The 13943-nt window shown below is 38.2% G+C and overlaps 1 long non-coding RNA gene across 6 annotated transcripts in view; it reads right to left on the bottom strand.

Annotated features, from left to right (window-relative positions):
• The window catches only part of LOC106737854 (uncharacterized), a 140572-nt gene that overhangs the window by 113039 nt on the left and 13590 nt on the right, over positions 1-13943 (bottom strand). The window contains exons 3-4 of one of the 6 annotated variants that reach the window (XR_002088691.2): positions 6090-6294; positions 2630-2750 (exon numbers count right to left, since the gene is read on the bottom strand). The exons of 4 other annotated variants lie outside the window; for them this stretch is intronic. This is a non-coding gene — a long non-coding RNA (uncharacterized LOC106737854). The remainder of the gene's footprint in view (positions 1-2629; positions 2751-6089; positions 6295-13943) is intronic. One more of the 6 variants, XR_002088689.2, reaches the window with a different exon arrangement.

The following is a 13943-nucleotide window of genomic DNA, read 5'->3' as shown; positions in this document are numbered from 1 at the left end:
TTACATGAGTAGACATGAACAGAGTTGACATTTACGCATATAGTGGGAATGCACTGATTACAAACCTGTTTTCTACTGCAGGGCTGTGCAACTGGCAGCCTACAGGCTGCATCCAGCCTAGGAGTGGTTAAAGTGAGGCTCATGGACTTCTGCCCAGCTGCCACTGCCCTCATTGCTTCTACTTCTGCAGCAGCAGCTGGGAGTCCTTGAGGTAGGGCAGCAGTCTTGGAGGCAGCCCAATAAGTTAGCTGACCAGACAGTTGGGGGGGGGGGGCGGTAAGGTGCAAAGGAGGAGGCAAGTGTCAAATTGGGCTTGCAAAACATGCAGCGTACTACCTGGGAAGGGTTTTGAGGGGGGGGGGGGTGTTCTTCCGCATGCCTGTGGTGGTGAGGAGTAGGTTTGCATAGCAGCATAAGCGGTGGGGGTGTTGTACAGTAGCAGTGGGGCAGAGGGGCAGCAGCAGCAAAAGGGGGCTCACACTACTTTGGTGGTGGGAGGGGAACCCTGCAGTAGCGGGTGGAGGCTCATGCTGCTTGTATGTCAGGGGAGTTGTCAATGGCAGGGATCCCAGAAGACTCCACAGTTTGTGGCCCCTGCAGCATGCAGCCCCCAGCTGCTTTGAAGTCGGACAGCCCTGTTCCACTGAAATCAATAGGCATCTTTTCATTTACATTAAATCGGCATTAGATTGGGGAGTATATACATATATTTCTTTGACTTGTAAAAAAGGATAATAATAATGAGCTGTTCCCATAAGCGTAGGGTATGTGGTTATATAATGAACCAAATCATGGTCCCCAACTGTGACGTCTAACATTCACAGTGCACCAAAATGAGAAACACAATTGCTTTGTTTTTAATAGTCATCTTCTGTTGATTATTATTAATATTAAGAAAATATTGAAGAGATATTAGGAACTATAAAGACATCTGGTTTCTATGCAGGTACTTTATGTCGTTTTAACATTTGTAAATAATAAAAAAAGAAAGATATCAAGATACTTGAAGGGATGAAGTCACTCTTTCTATTCCTTTCTTTTTCACGCTCTCCCTCTCTCTCTTTTTGAGAACATGAAAAATAACTGCTTATTTTATAAAAAATGAATGCCTTTCCCCTTACTAGCCCTTTTAAGGTGAGGAGACAAAAAATGCATACAAATGAGTGAAACACGCCTGTGTGTTCAGAGGACCTTTATAAAATTAAATGAGCATAAAACAAATTATATTGGACGATCACTATTGAGTTTGCAAAGCGAAGCACTCAAAAGTCAGAAAAGGCTTGAATTCAATCAGCCCCCCACTCCTCCCAGTGCCTTATTCTCAGAAACATTGAAATGATTTGACTGAATTTCTCCCAGAACAATTCAGCTGGAGTCAGACACCTAACATGCAAAAGTTTGAAATTGTTCAATCTTGGCAAAAGTTCTAAGCAACTGAAATCAGGGTCTTATAACAGGAAGTGTCAGGTGACCTTAATGGGATGGTGCAACCAGCCCCAACCAACAAATCTTTTCCTGGTTCAGTGTTACCACCTGATTTGAATGGGGCTGGTCACTGCCTTTAAAATTAATCAGCTAACTTAAGGCCACTGCTTATTTTACCTATGGTATTCATATTCCAGCACATTTTTTTCCGGACAAAATAGGATTATCAGTCATTTCCTGTGGATTGGAAAGGAGCCTAGACTCAAATGATAGGCTTGCAAGGGGGATTTAGTATTGGAGCAACTGCACTGTCCGTTTTCCATATGTATTTCTCACCATCTGAGTTAAGATCCCTGGTGTACCAGAGAACCTGCTTTTCACAGATGGGTCCAAAGCGCTCCATATGAATAGTCCAAATTACCTAATTTATTATGGAATTCTAAAGAAAACTGCAGCTGAGAAAAAAAGCAACACAACCAAAACGTTCTTAGCTCTGAACACATCCAAAATAAGCTTTCCAGAAATGTTTCATTCACTGGGCTCTGACTCCTCTTTTACTTCTGGGTTACGGAATTAAGTGAATTTACTTCCCTTAGCCAAGGGCCAAGGTATCAGGGTGATCAATGTTAATTTAACTTAGTTGGCAGCCGATTGCAAAATGGCTCATTTCTCACTTTACAGCAGGAGAGACAAGTTCGGATACCCTGATTTCCCCTTCTATTTATATTCATCAGAGTGTGATTTCAATTTGTGGCTATGGGAAGAGTAGACTTCACCAATCTCAACACGGGGCATGGGAAAATATTTGACAACCAAGCAAATTTTAAGGAAGTTCTATCAAGCACTAATAGGTTATGAGGTAGACTTGAAAGAACTTCTTATGAGACTAAAGGATTAGAGGAACAATTAAAAGAAGAAAAAGTACCCATAATATGGAGATTACTAAGTGCAATACCTTTAACTGTAGGTGCGCTGGCTAGATTTTCAAGCAAAAATTGGATTGCTATTGGGAGGGTTGTGATATGAGAGTGAGAGGAAGAATGAGAGCATGCTGTTCTGTTACACAACAGGTTAATACTTGTTATATATGTTGAAAATTCTGCTGTGCATATTTATGTTAATTAATTATTTCTGGGAAAGCCGTTGGGTAACTTACTTGGTTTTATTACTTGCAGGAGATATTTTCCACAGGGACAAAACTCACCTCTGTGCAGAGGGGCAGTACAAGCCTGCTATACTGCCGAAGACCTCAAAGGAGCTCACATGAGGATACTTTCCAATAAATTGAGCATTAAAGAGTCTGCAGCTAACTCTGAGGTCTTGCCCTAAGGGGATATGTATATTTTTGGATTAATTTACATTGAAAAGCACTAGCAGACACTTTCCAACTCTCCTAAAAACAACATTCTAATAAAGGCATCTGTGTCTCGTATGAGCAGGTCCACATCTATCATAATTGTAATTAAAACATGATTCTTACAGAAAACTATTTTCCTAACTTAGTTTGACAGTATGAAGAGACACTAATTTCAGGCACCGGGTCCTTTGGACACATTATTAATAATCTAATCCAATTAAGACACAAAAAAAGAGCAAATTGCTAACCATTCCTAAGTAGCCAGTCCATAAAAAAAGTTTACTTGCTGAACAAAACCCTAATCCCTCTCCAAATAAAAATTCACAGTCCCATAAACTACCACAAAAGCTTGCAGAAACAAGTAATCAGCAAAGTGTGCCGAAATGGTAGACAAATTCAAGCAACTTTGGACCAAACTGCCTAAGGCAGTGGTTCCCAACCTTTTTTTGCTGCAACCTGCTGCTGGAAGCGGAGCGTGGTGGCAGCAGCACCAGCAGCACGGGGACAGGGAAGCTCCCAGCACACGGTACGGCTTGTTCTTTGTGTGTGGTGCCACCAGCACTGCCCACGTGACCCTCATTTGGGTCGCAACCCAAGTTGGGAACCGCTGGCCTAAGGGAACTAAGTTTCAAGTCAAAGGGCCCTCGCAAAGAATGGTTCACACTGGTAATTTTCTTATATATCAGCAGAGCTACTGCATTAATGTCACTCCTTATCTCAACTGTGCCAACACTAACCAAGAAGTAAGACCCTTTGATAGGTAATCTATAATTCTTATGGCTTTGTTCTCACATACCCAATTATGGAAATGAGTGAACATGAAGTATTTATGCTAAATAAAATGAGCAATGGGATAAATGAAGATCCAAATGCACCATGAGCTTCATTGTGTTGTTCATTTTGCATTATTTATGTCAGGGTGGTAACCTGTGGGCTGTAGGCTGGACCTGGCCTGCAAAGAGATTTCACCTGGCCCACTAAACACATCTGCAAAAGAACGCATCATCTAGTAGCTGCCTCCATCAACTGCCACTTCTGGTCTGAGGGGGAATGGACCGTGTCAGTTCAACTTACTCTTAATGAAAGTTTATTGATCCCTGGTTTCAGCTATATTGGGTAAGTAGTTGTGTCAATGGATTTGCAGGCAAAAGTTTTGTTTATTTATAGGGTTTCCTATGCAGAAGGTACTTACAATATGATCCTGCAAGCTATTTTTAGCACCTGTACTCAGAACCATTATACAAGCAAAAGGAAAATATGCACTCATTTCCTTCTCTTCCACAGTATGGCACAGCCAGACAAAGAAGTATGGATTTGCATACTACTATGAAACAACTGAAGTTATCTAGATTCTCAGTCCTGCAAATGCTTACTACCAAGTAGAAGGCTACCAGTACTTTTACTAAGAGGTTAGATTATGGATTTGTATATGAAGGTTTGGCTAGGGATGAGCCTGCTTCAGGCAGTTTTGGGGTAGAAGACCTATGGAGGTTCCTTCCAGGCCTCATTCTCTACGACACAGTGACTAAGGCAGGGCAGGGTGGCCCTGCCTTCTATTCAACTTCAGCCTAACACAGCTAACTACCTCTCTTTAACAGCAAGTATAATGCTTTCCACCACTGAATATTCCAATAATGTTAATAGAAGCTGGAGGCATATAAAGACTTGGGGTTTGCTTCAAGCCATGTCTATAAATAAATAAATAACCAAATCTGTTGTCCATAAACCTGTACATGCTACTACTTTGTCTGCCAATGCCAAAACATGGAACAAAAATTCAAAATGAACATTGCATTATTTATCATAAGAAGTATTATCACTACAGTAAATGGAAGTGCTTGCTGTACAATGCACTATGCCCGAGTATTTACAAGAATAGGCCTTTTTTGTTTCCAAAATGCATGAACTGCAGCATAAGCAAGGGAAATAAATCCAAGAGTGCAACGAAATCTCAATCCCTATTTGAAACCAAACCATAAAATAGTAGTATACAAAGTGTTTTGGCAACATCCCGCTTCACTGTACTGGACTAATATATAGATAAAATGTGCTGGATGAATTAGCCTTGCCAAGCACATAATGATGGAAACTGCTACTTAATCACAGAATCATAGAAAATTAGGGCTGGAAGGGCCCTCAAGAGATCATCTAGTCCAGCCCCCTGCTCAAAGCAGGACTATCCCAAACTACATCATCCCAGCCAAGGCTTTGTCTACTCAGGTCTTGAAAACTTCCAAAAATGGACATTCCACAGCCTCTCCATAACTAGGAGGTTAATAAACCTGTTCCAATGCTTTATTAACCTCCTAGTGAGAACGTTTTTTTCCTAATATCTAATCTAAACTTTCCTTGCTGCGATTTGAGATTATTGCTCCTTGTTCTGTCATCTGCCACCACTGAGAACAGTCTAGCGCCATCCTCTTTGGAACCACCCTTCAGGTAGTTGAAGGCTGCTATTAAATCCCCCCTCAGACTTCACTTCTCCAGACCAAATAAGCTCAGTTTCCTCAGCTTGTCTTCAGAAGTCATGTGCCTCAGCCCCTTAACCACTGCCCTCCGCTGGATTCTCTCCAATTTGTCTACATCCTTTCTGTAGTGGAGGGCTCCAAACTGGATGGTACTCCAGATGGCCTCACCAGTGCCAAACAGAAAGAAAGAATCACTTCCTCCGATCTGCTGGTAACGCTATTATTAATGCAGCCCAGTATGCCATTAGCCTTTTTCACAACAAGGGCACACTGTTGGCTCATCTTTAGCTTATTGTCCACTGTAACCCCCATGTCCTTTCTGCTGAGTGGCTGTTTAGCCAGTCAGTCCCCAGCCTGTACTGGGGTACTACTATCCTTCAAATAATTTATTTTTAGTTGATTGGAGTTAATGAAAAATTAGTATTAAAAAAAAGCCATGGGCAAGACAATACTACTTCTCTACAGTGAAAAGTTTTGGTGACTTTCCACAATATAAGCAAAACAGATTATATTATAGTATTTGCTGGTGATCAATCCTTTCAGTATTTGCACTGAAACTTTTTAATGGTTAAATAATTTGGCACAAAACACTACCCTAATGTATTTTTTCAATTGTAAAACAAATTATTTTTACAAGTACATGTAATCTGGGGTTTTTTTAAATCCTGGAAATAATTTTGTAGTCATTGCTTCCTTTTACAATAATTTTCTTAAATGGTGCGTTTGCAGCAGACATTTGGCATAGATGTGCAGACAAAACCCATCACTTCCCTACGCTGGCCTTATATATCCAAACTGAAAAGTTACTAGTGATTTAGGACTATGCTATAAAGTCTTACCTTAACACCTCAGAAGAGTTTCTCTCTGAAACCTCGGCAGATGATGCCAATGAAAAACTTTCCTTTAGCTTAGGTTTGATCTTGTGAGTTGGAGGTAGAATCAAAAGAGGAGGGTTTAGAATTTGGCTTCGAGTGGCATAATCCTGCTGCCGTAAATTTCACGCTCTTTTTAGGAAGATTGTGTCCTGAAGTTTAGACTTATATTCTGAAATTTCGAAAGAAAATAAGTCTCTATCAGCTTAAAAAAACCTCAGAAATAGATACAGAAATTCATTCATCATTACCTGAAATGCCAGATTCCTGGCAAAAGTGAAAAATTCTTTTATTGGTTTAAGAATACCATAGGCTGAATTCCCTTTGTGGGTGGTAACAAAGAGCATCTAAATCCTGTGTTCAGATATATGTAGGAACAAATGTGAATGCAATCTGGGCATCCAAAGGCCCTAGACAGGAATCCACATTTAGAAATTTCACCCTTTATCTGAAAACCGGGTGTAGGCACGAATGCACCATTTATTCATCAGTGCATAATTTCAATTTTCCACAGCAACAATTCTCAAAATATTCCTGGTATATAATTTTTATTTTTCATTAGGCCTTTTAACACACGCTAGGATTTTTTTCTAACTGCACCTACTTGCTTCATGATTATACTCTGTGTAATGACAGGTCTGTCTCAGGAGACTATGGTTATACCATGGAACAGAAAGCAACAGGATCAGCCAGCGTGTGTATAAATTTCAAACGGCTGGCTAATCCAGTGAGAGAGATAATATAATAGAAATTATCTGCATTGTAAAGCAGGACAGCGGTATTGTTTGGTACTGTATTCTGCATGCATTTCAGCAACGTTAAAGCACACCTGCTTTTCACATATCATATAGGTTTGAAATGATGCAGAAAGCCTGACTTGACTGTCTAAATAACATAACCTTTTTGTAAGCATCCTGGGGATTATCTATTCGGAAACCTGTGCTCTAAAATAAAACTAAGTGTACTTCAGATAATGGCAACTCTTCCCTGTTACGTTGTTATACTCTTTAAATTCAGGTTGGAGATTTACTAAGAAGTCTGCTCAGTGGTCAGGAAACCAGGGCTCGATTCAACAGCACAAGCTTAAATCTGACCTCAACTCAGAGTAGCTATGGCTAAGTAATAACCATTTTTTAAAATGAGGAATGGGCCTTATTACAAAGTTCAGATATAGATTTAAATCTGAACTCCCCTGAAGTTCAAGAATGTGTGATCAAGCTTTATGTTCTGATGCTTATTGGAAATAAGACTCAGCTTTGTTTCCAATGCATATGTGGAAACCCCTCTCAGCAGGCAGATACAGATGTCTCAGACCGAGAAAAATTCACGTTCATTATTGCTACCCTGTTCATGCACAGATTTTCACACACAACTGAAGACCCATGAACAGAGCTGCATGGTTGTGGAATTTAATACTTATTCTTTATTTAATGTATGATTTACAAATAGACTCAGTCAGGTCAGGTGAAAATAAGTGTATACAATCCCACCGCACACTTTTTTGACCATTTGATATTTTTTTAAACACATCATTACACTTAGCTGACAACTTGCACTGTACCAGTGTATATAATTACAACCTAAATTAGATTTGCTGTAAGCCCCTTAAAAGAGCAGATTATTCTTTAATTACCAGACCATGAAGATTTGAATGTGGCAGAAAGTAACACATACTCTAAAATAGAAATTTAGTAATATGCAGATATAGTTCATTATTTGAACTATGAAAAAATATAAAAAACTTGCCAGGAGTATTGTATTAAAAAACTCACTTGTTTTACAAAAGCGTAGGTCTAGCAATAGATTATACCCCAATCATGATGTTGACTAATCTCATGACTGATTCATAAATCTCATGATGATAGATGTTTTTCTAAAAGCCCAAACTCCTAGATTTATATAAGTACATGGTAGTTCAACTTCCATTTTTCTAAAGAAGTCTTTAGGTTTCATGGTTATGCATCACACATCCATCAGCAGGTCCTGAAGGTTTAAAAACCAGTAGTAAATAAAAAAGAACCCCAATACTGTTATTTTTAATTTAGCATTTAAACTGATTTCATTATTTTCTGAGGTACAACTCAATGTTTGAGTTTAACAAACATCATAATATTTCTACAGGATATCATTGTGAAAGTGAAGGGAAGGTCATCCATAGCAACAGCTACTGGAAATGCTACTAGTTGATGGTCAGCAGAATAGATAAAATATAGTAGACAGGAGAGGAGAAAACAGCTATTGCCTGCAGTGCCTCTCATACAAAGCTGCCATAGGGACTGGGCAGGGAACCAGTTCCAAGTAACCACCATCATCCGGATCTCCACATGAATGACACAGTGGTGATGAGATAACAATTTTACCATATCAAGCCTCAGCTTCCAGTGTGTTAGTGTGTTGTGGGTGGTTTTGATTTAAAATTCTGTGCTGGTTGCTAATCACAGGTTCATCTACATCTCAGCTGCACATCTGGTACTCCTCTCATGATCCGTCATTGCCTCTACATGCTCCTCCACGGCACATTCCAAAACACTGTTCATTTCCTCAAGTGATTTTAAGGCTTCTTTACCTAACTCCACCAGTTGCCCTCCTTGAGCCATCTACAGTGGCAGATGACTGTGCCTGCATTATTCAGTACACAAGATGGAGTGCAGGGGCCAATTATGAAGTATAGCTATCTCCCTTCAATGCAAAAAGGACAAAACAGTTTTTCTAAATTTCCCCAATTATAAATGAAATCTACTTTGGTTGTGGTCATTTTTTAGTTTTGGTCTATTCAAAGCACCCAGCCTTGTTTCCAAAGTCAGCGCATCTTTTTCACATGGGTCAAACCACCTATTAGAACTGTCCAAGAATAACAATTTTCAGCTGGTTTCTCTCCACATCTTTCATGTTTTCCCCTCCTAAAGAGTATCCTTGAAATCAGAAGACTGATGTGCAATAATCTGGGGAAACAATGAACAACAGAAAACTAGAGCTACTGTTAAGGTAGTCATTAAGATTATTACTTAAATACACAGATAAAAGAGGCGCAGTGGCCCAGAGTTATTGATACTGTTAAAAATATTGTGAAGTAAAAGGTGCAAACAAGATGGCATGTCAAGAGCATGTTATCAGGCACTTTAAGGGGGCATATTCTTCCTGCCCTGCCTCCTGTTTAAGACCATGAAATTCAAATGTCCTTTGTGTGTTCAAATACATGCTGTATGTTTTTCAAGTCTAAAAAATGTAGAGTAAAACTCATAGGGGAAACCAAACTGAAGAGGAAAAATATGGCTATAAGACATCTCCAAAGTACTCCCAAACATGTCTCACACAATTCCGTGACACTTATTAGGCCACCTTCTTTAAGCGAATGATTTTCGTTAATTCCTTGAGTAGTTTTGCTTTACACTTCTTTCTCTTCTTTAGTTGTACCTTTACCATCATTATGCTAATGTATATTTTCTTCCCTCTGAAAAGATCAGGGCGACAAAATAGAGTCCTATGTTTGGCACCAAAGGCACTGGAGAGCTCAAGAAACTCCTAGGAAGTTTCAAACTCTGGCAAACGAGCCCCTCAGGCTTTCTTAAAAAAACAGGTCCAAGCTTGTCTGTATGTCTGTCTACCAGGTTCACAGAAACTTGCCTCAGAAGAAAAAAATTCTTATTATGTTTGAAGTTCAGACCATCTAAGTAAATTCAGTGTGCCCTTAAAAGAAAGGGAGAGAGGGAGGGAAAAAGAAGTGCAGGGTGTAGGGAAAGGGAGAGAAGAAGAAAGATCCTAGCTGCACTCATAGGATATGTACAGCCATTACATGTAGATTGACTGGATTAGGTATATCTAAATGTCCATCTGTGCAGGCGTTCATAGGGGTTAAATCAGGCAAAACGTGGTAGCACTGATCTAAGTTATTTCACCTGAGATGAACATAGAACAGGAATAGGTTAACCCATTCTATTAGATACCTGTCTGCATTCAGAGCATAGCCCCAGGGCTGGAAAGGCCCAGCTGCTCACCCCAGCCCCAGGGCTCTTCTCTTCCTATCCCCCACACCTACCCAGATGGGCTATTTTTAGCTGCCAGACAGACCACCCTGGACCCACCAGCCCCATCCACCCCTTTCCCCATCCCAAATTACTTAAATCCTATTCTGCACTGGTGGCATAAACTAAGCTTTGTGAATGTAGATCAGGTGTGGCTAACAGCTGTACCCATACTCATTTAAGAGTCCGAGACTAGAGGAAGGAAGGAAGACACTGACACACACAATAGCTTCAGGATCAAAGAAAGCACGAATAGTGAAAGGAGATGACTCCCTAAAAATACCTAAATCTATTTCCCAAATGACTCACCAACCTGGTAGCTAAGATGCAGTGGTGGCTGTAGAAGGTAAGAAGGAACAGCAACGCTACTCTGGCATCAGGTAATCCATATATGTCACTATCAGCCCCAAAGTTACCTTAAAGAGTCAATCACAACTGTGTGGTAACCATGGAGATATCTGAAACGTGTTTTTCTCCCTTCCTTCTTGCTTTAAAATAAATAATTCTAATTTACCAGATGAGCTTTTAAAATACTGACTTACAGTGACTAGACTGCACACACCAATATTAGCCATTTATTATGTTACAGATGCATAGAGATATATTTGTAAGAGAGAAATAAGACTTCATTTTTTTTTGCCTAACTGTTGAAACTTGGATTAGAATTTTTTTTTTAAGAATATAAGAAAGCATTTTCTATCCAACAGCTTCCTAAACACTAACTATATTGTGTATGCATGTGTGGGGGCTCAGAATAATAATGTAACAAAGATCATTACATCTACATCTATCTAGCAATCTATATTTTTTTTTTTAAAAAATTTGTACAAGAACCATAAATGAACTGTGACCGGGCAAACACTAGTAACTAGCTACAAATGAATGTGGTTGTAGAAACTTTAGCTAAAAAGCATTTGGAAAGGAAACAAACATACCCATTTATTTCTCTATTTAAGCCAAAATCATCATATGTATTTGTCCTGTTACATACAATTTTGTTGACTTTTCTGAACACTAGGAATTAAAATCCTGGCTTTTCTAAAATCCAAAGCAAAACTCCCATTTATTGCATTGGGCCTAAGATTTCACCTGGAATCACACAGACTGATCCTGCACACATTTCCACATGATTCCACCTTGACTCACATAATGATTCCCTCTGATTTCAAAGGGACCACACTTGTAAGCGATGTTACTTCCTTGTGTTCAGAATAATAAAACCAACTCAAATAATTATTTTGAGCACGATTTTTAAAACTGTTACATCTGATCTAGGATCACCTCTGCCTTACTCATAAAATACTTGCTAAAATAAATATTGCTAGGGTGTTGTGCTTCTACATCTTAAAGTAAGGCCCAAATCGTATATCGAAACAACTATATATCTACACTTACTAACAATGGATTACCCATTACCCACAATCTACCCTACCAAGTACTATAAAATAAAGTAAGGCCCTGCTATAAAAAATAAGTTTTTATTCAAGTATCTACATGCATATTTATGCCTAAGCAGAGAATTTTAAATTGTTTTCCAGATTGCTCTTGTATCAAAGTGCAACCTGTTTATTTTGACCTCAGTTCTTAGAAATTGTTGATGCCATGATAGAAATATGCTCTGTGTTCCAACAGGCAACAAACAGTCCTAATGACAGCAAGCTCCATCTGTGCTGTTAGAATGTACAACTTCCGTCTATAGCTCATATATATAGGTTTTATATAAATATGAAGAGATAATTTATGATGCTTTTTCTCAACAAAAAAAAACCCACCCTAGAAACACGCCCCCCTCCCCAAATTATAAAAAGAAACATACTATACTATAGAACCTGGATTATAGAACAGAAGTGTAGAATATGTTTTGGTGTTGCAAAAAGTATTGATCAGAAATATTCTGTTTTAGTTAATTTAGATAACCTTGCCCACAGAGCATGTAAGTACAGTTGACACTTATTTTTCCCAACCGGTTTCTGACAGTGTTTTTGTATCTTAAAATTAAGCCTAAAAATATCTATAGCCAGCAAAATGTAAGAGTAAACTAAGCAAAATAAACTGTGTTACTTACAATAAACTGTCATGCTTAATTAAAGGGAATATTTCACCAACGTCATACTCTAATGAAAAAGTAGGTTATAGAGGAATGTATGTTATAGACTCTTTCATTTCTTTTGTGTCTCCACTTCTTATGTGGTGCAGCTGTGGAGCAGCGCCCACTGGTACCAGTAGCATGAAAACGACAGTTTTTTTCTTTACCAAGGTCTGGTACCAATTACCATGGATTTAGAGGCACTATATAAAAGACAGTGCTGATTTGTGTTTAAATTTTTATCTTGATTAAAGTGGCAGACTATGGCACAAACACACAGCTTATCTGATGTTTAAAATGTTACTTTAATAAATTATCAAAGAAATGTAGTACATATTTTTCTAAGTCTACTAATTGATTCTGCAGTTTATATGTTTAAATTCTGAAATTTGGTTACGCCAAGTGGCTCTAGCCAAATGGTATAAAAACAGCAAATCATTTCACAGAGGATACTAGTCAAATTGTTAACTCTATATATCCCAAACAAAAATATACACAAAAACCACGTATGCAGCATCACTTTATAACCTAGAGAGTCAGCCCTACTAATTATAGTTATTTTATAATTCCATAAATTAATTTTAAAATTAATTATGGCACATAAAATTAAAAAATGAAGGGCCAGATTCAGTGTTCAATTACAGTAGCATCCATATGAAATAGCTACACTGAGGATATCCTTCAGTATCTACCTCCAAAAACAGAGCATGATTTAGTCCTGAATTAAGATTAATTTTTCTCTAAATATCTTCAATGATTCTAAACATAATTTTAGGGTTAGCTCTCTATGCATCTATACTGATTATGGTATAATGTAATATTTCCAACACAAGCACGTTGAAGTAAGAATGTATTACTCGGAGCAGCCAGGGAGGTGTGGGCTGGACCCTGATCAAGGAGAACCAAAAATAAAATATATTTAGGGCAAATTGTTTATTAAAAGCTAAGGAATATATAGCAGCATTTTGTATACATATGTAAACAACTTCTAAAAAGATAGTAAAATATTTTTTCAAGACATATATTAAGGATTCTGTATTTCATGGAACTTCAACTTTTCCATTGTTGTTCTAATATATACCAACATAACTTTTCTACAACTTAACATATTCATCATGAAAGCAAGAAAGTGTGCTAAAACTTGTAAATGGTTTAAAATTAATCAGCGTGTACCTTATCTCAGAAATTAAGGTAGACGGTATACATGTGAGTGACTGTATTGACACATTTATTATCTAAAGATAATCAACTTTTTAATTTCCCAAGAGAGGGAAATGTACTACTTACATTTTTCCCCCCTGTTTCAAACACAGAACTTGGCTGCTATAGGTTTTTTCCCACACAAATCAACCCTTAGCTCTTTTGAATTGAAACAATATGGGATGATTATTGTGGGAAATTTTTACTGTTACTGTAATTTAAAACTTTCTGTACCCAATTTTACATTTTCTATAAATCAAAACCCCATTTCACTTAGGGCTACAAATAAACAGAGGAAATCAAAGACCAACTTCCAAGCAAGCTTTGCTATTAATCACTGGAAGAACTAGTAGTACAACTACTTTTACTGCAGCTTCTTTCTGCATGAAAACTACATTTTAATCTAAAACTTCAAGTCTTTAGAAGAAACTGCAGTACAGATGAGCCAAATTAAATAAGCTATCAATACAACAGTACAGTACTGCATACCATTGGATAAAACAGTAGTACTGC

This window comes from Alligator mississippiensis, chromosome 4 (assembly GCF_030867095.1).
Source record: "Alligator mississippiensis isolate rAllMis1 chromosome 4, rAllMis1, whole genome shotgun sequence".
In the NCBI taxonomy this organism is placed as follows: domain Eukaryota; kingdom Metazoa; phylum Chordata; order Crocodylia; family Alligatoridae; genus Alligator; species Alligator mississippiensis.
Note: the sequence above shows the minus strand (reverse complement) of the source record. Positions and strands in the feature narration are given on the sequence as shown.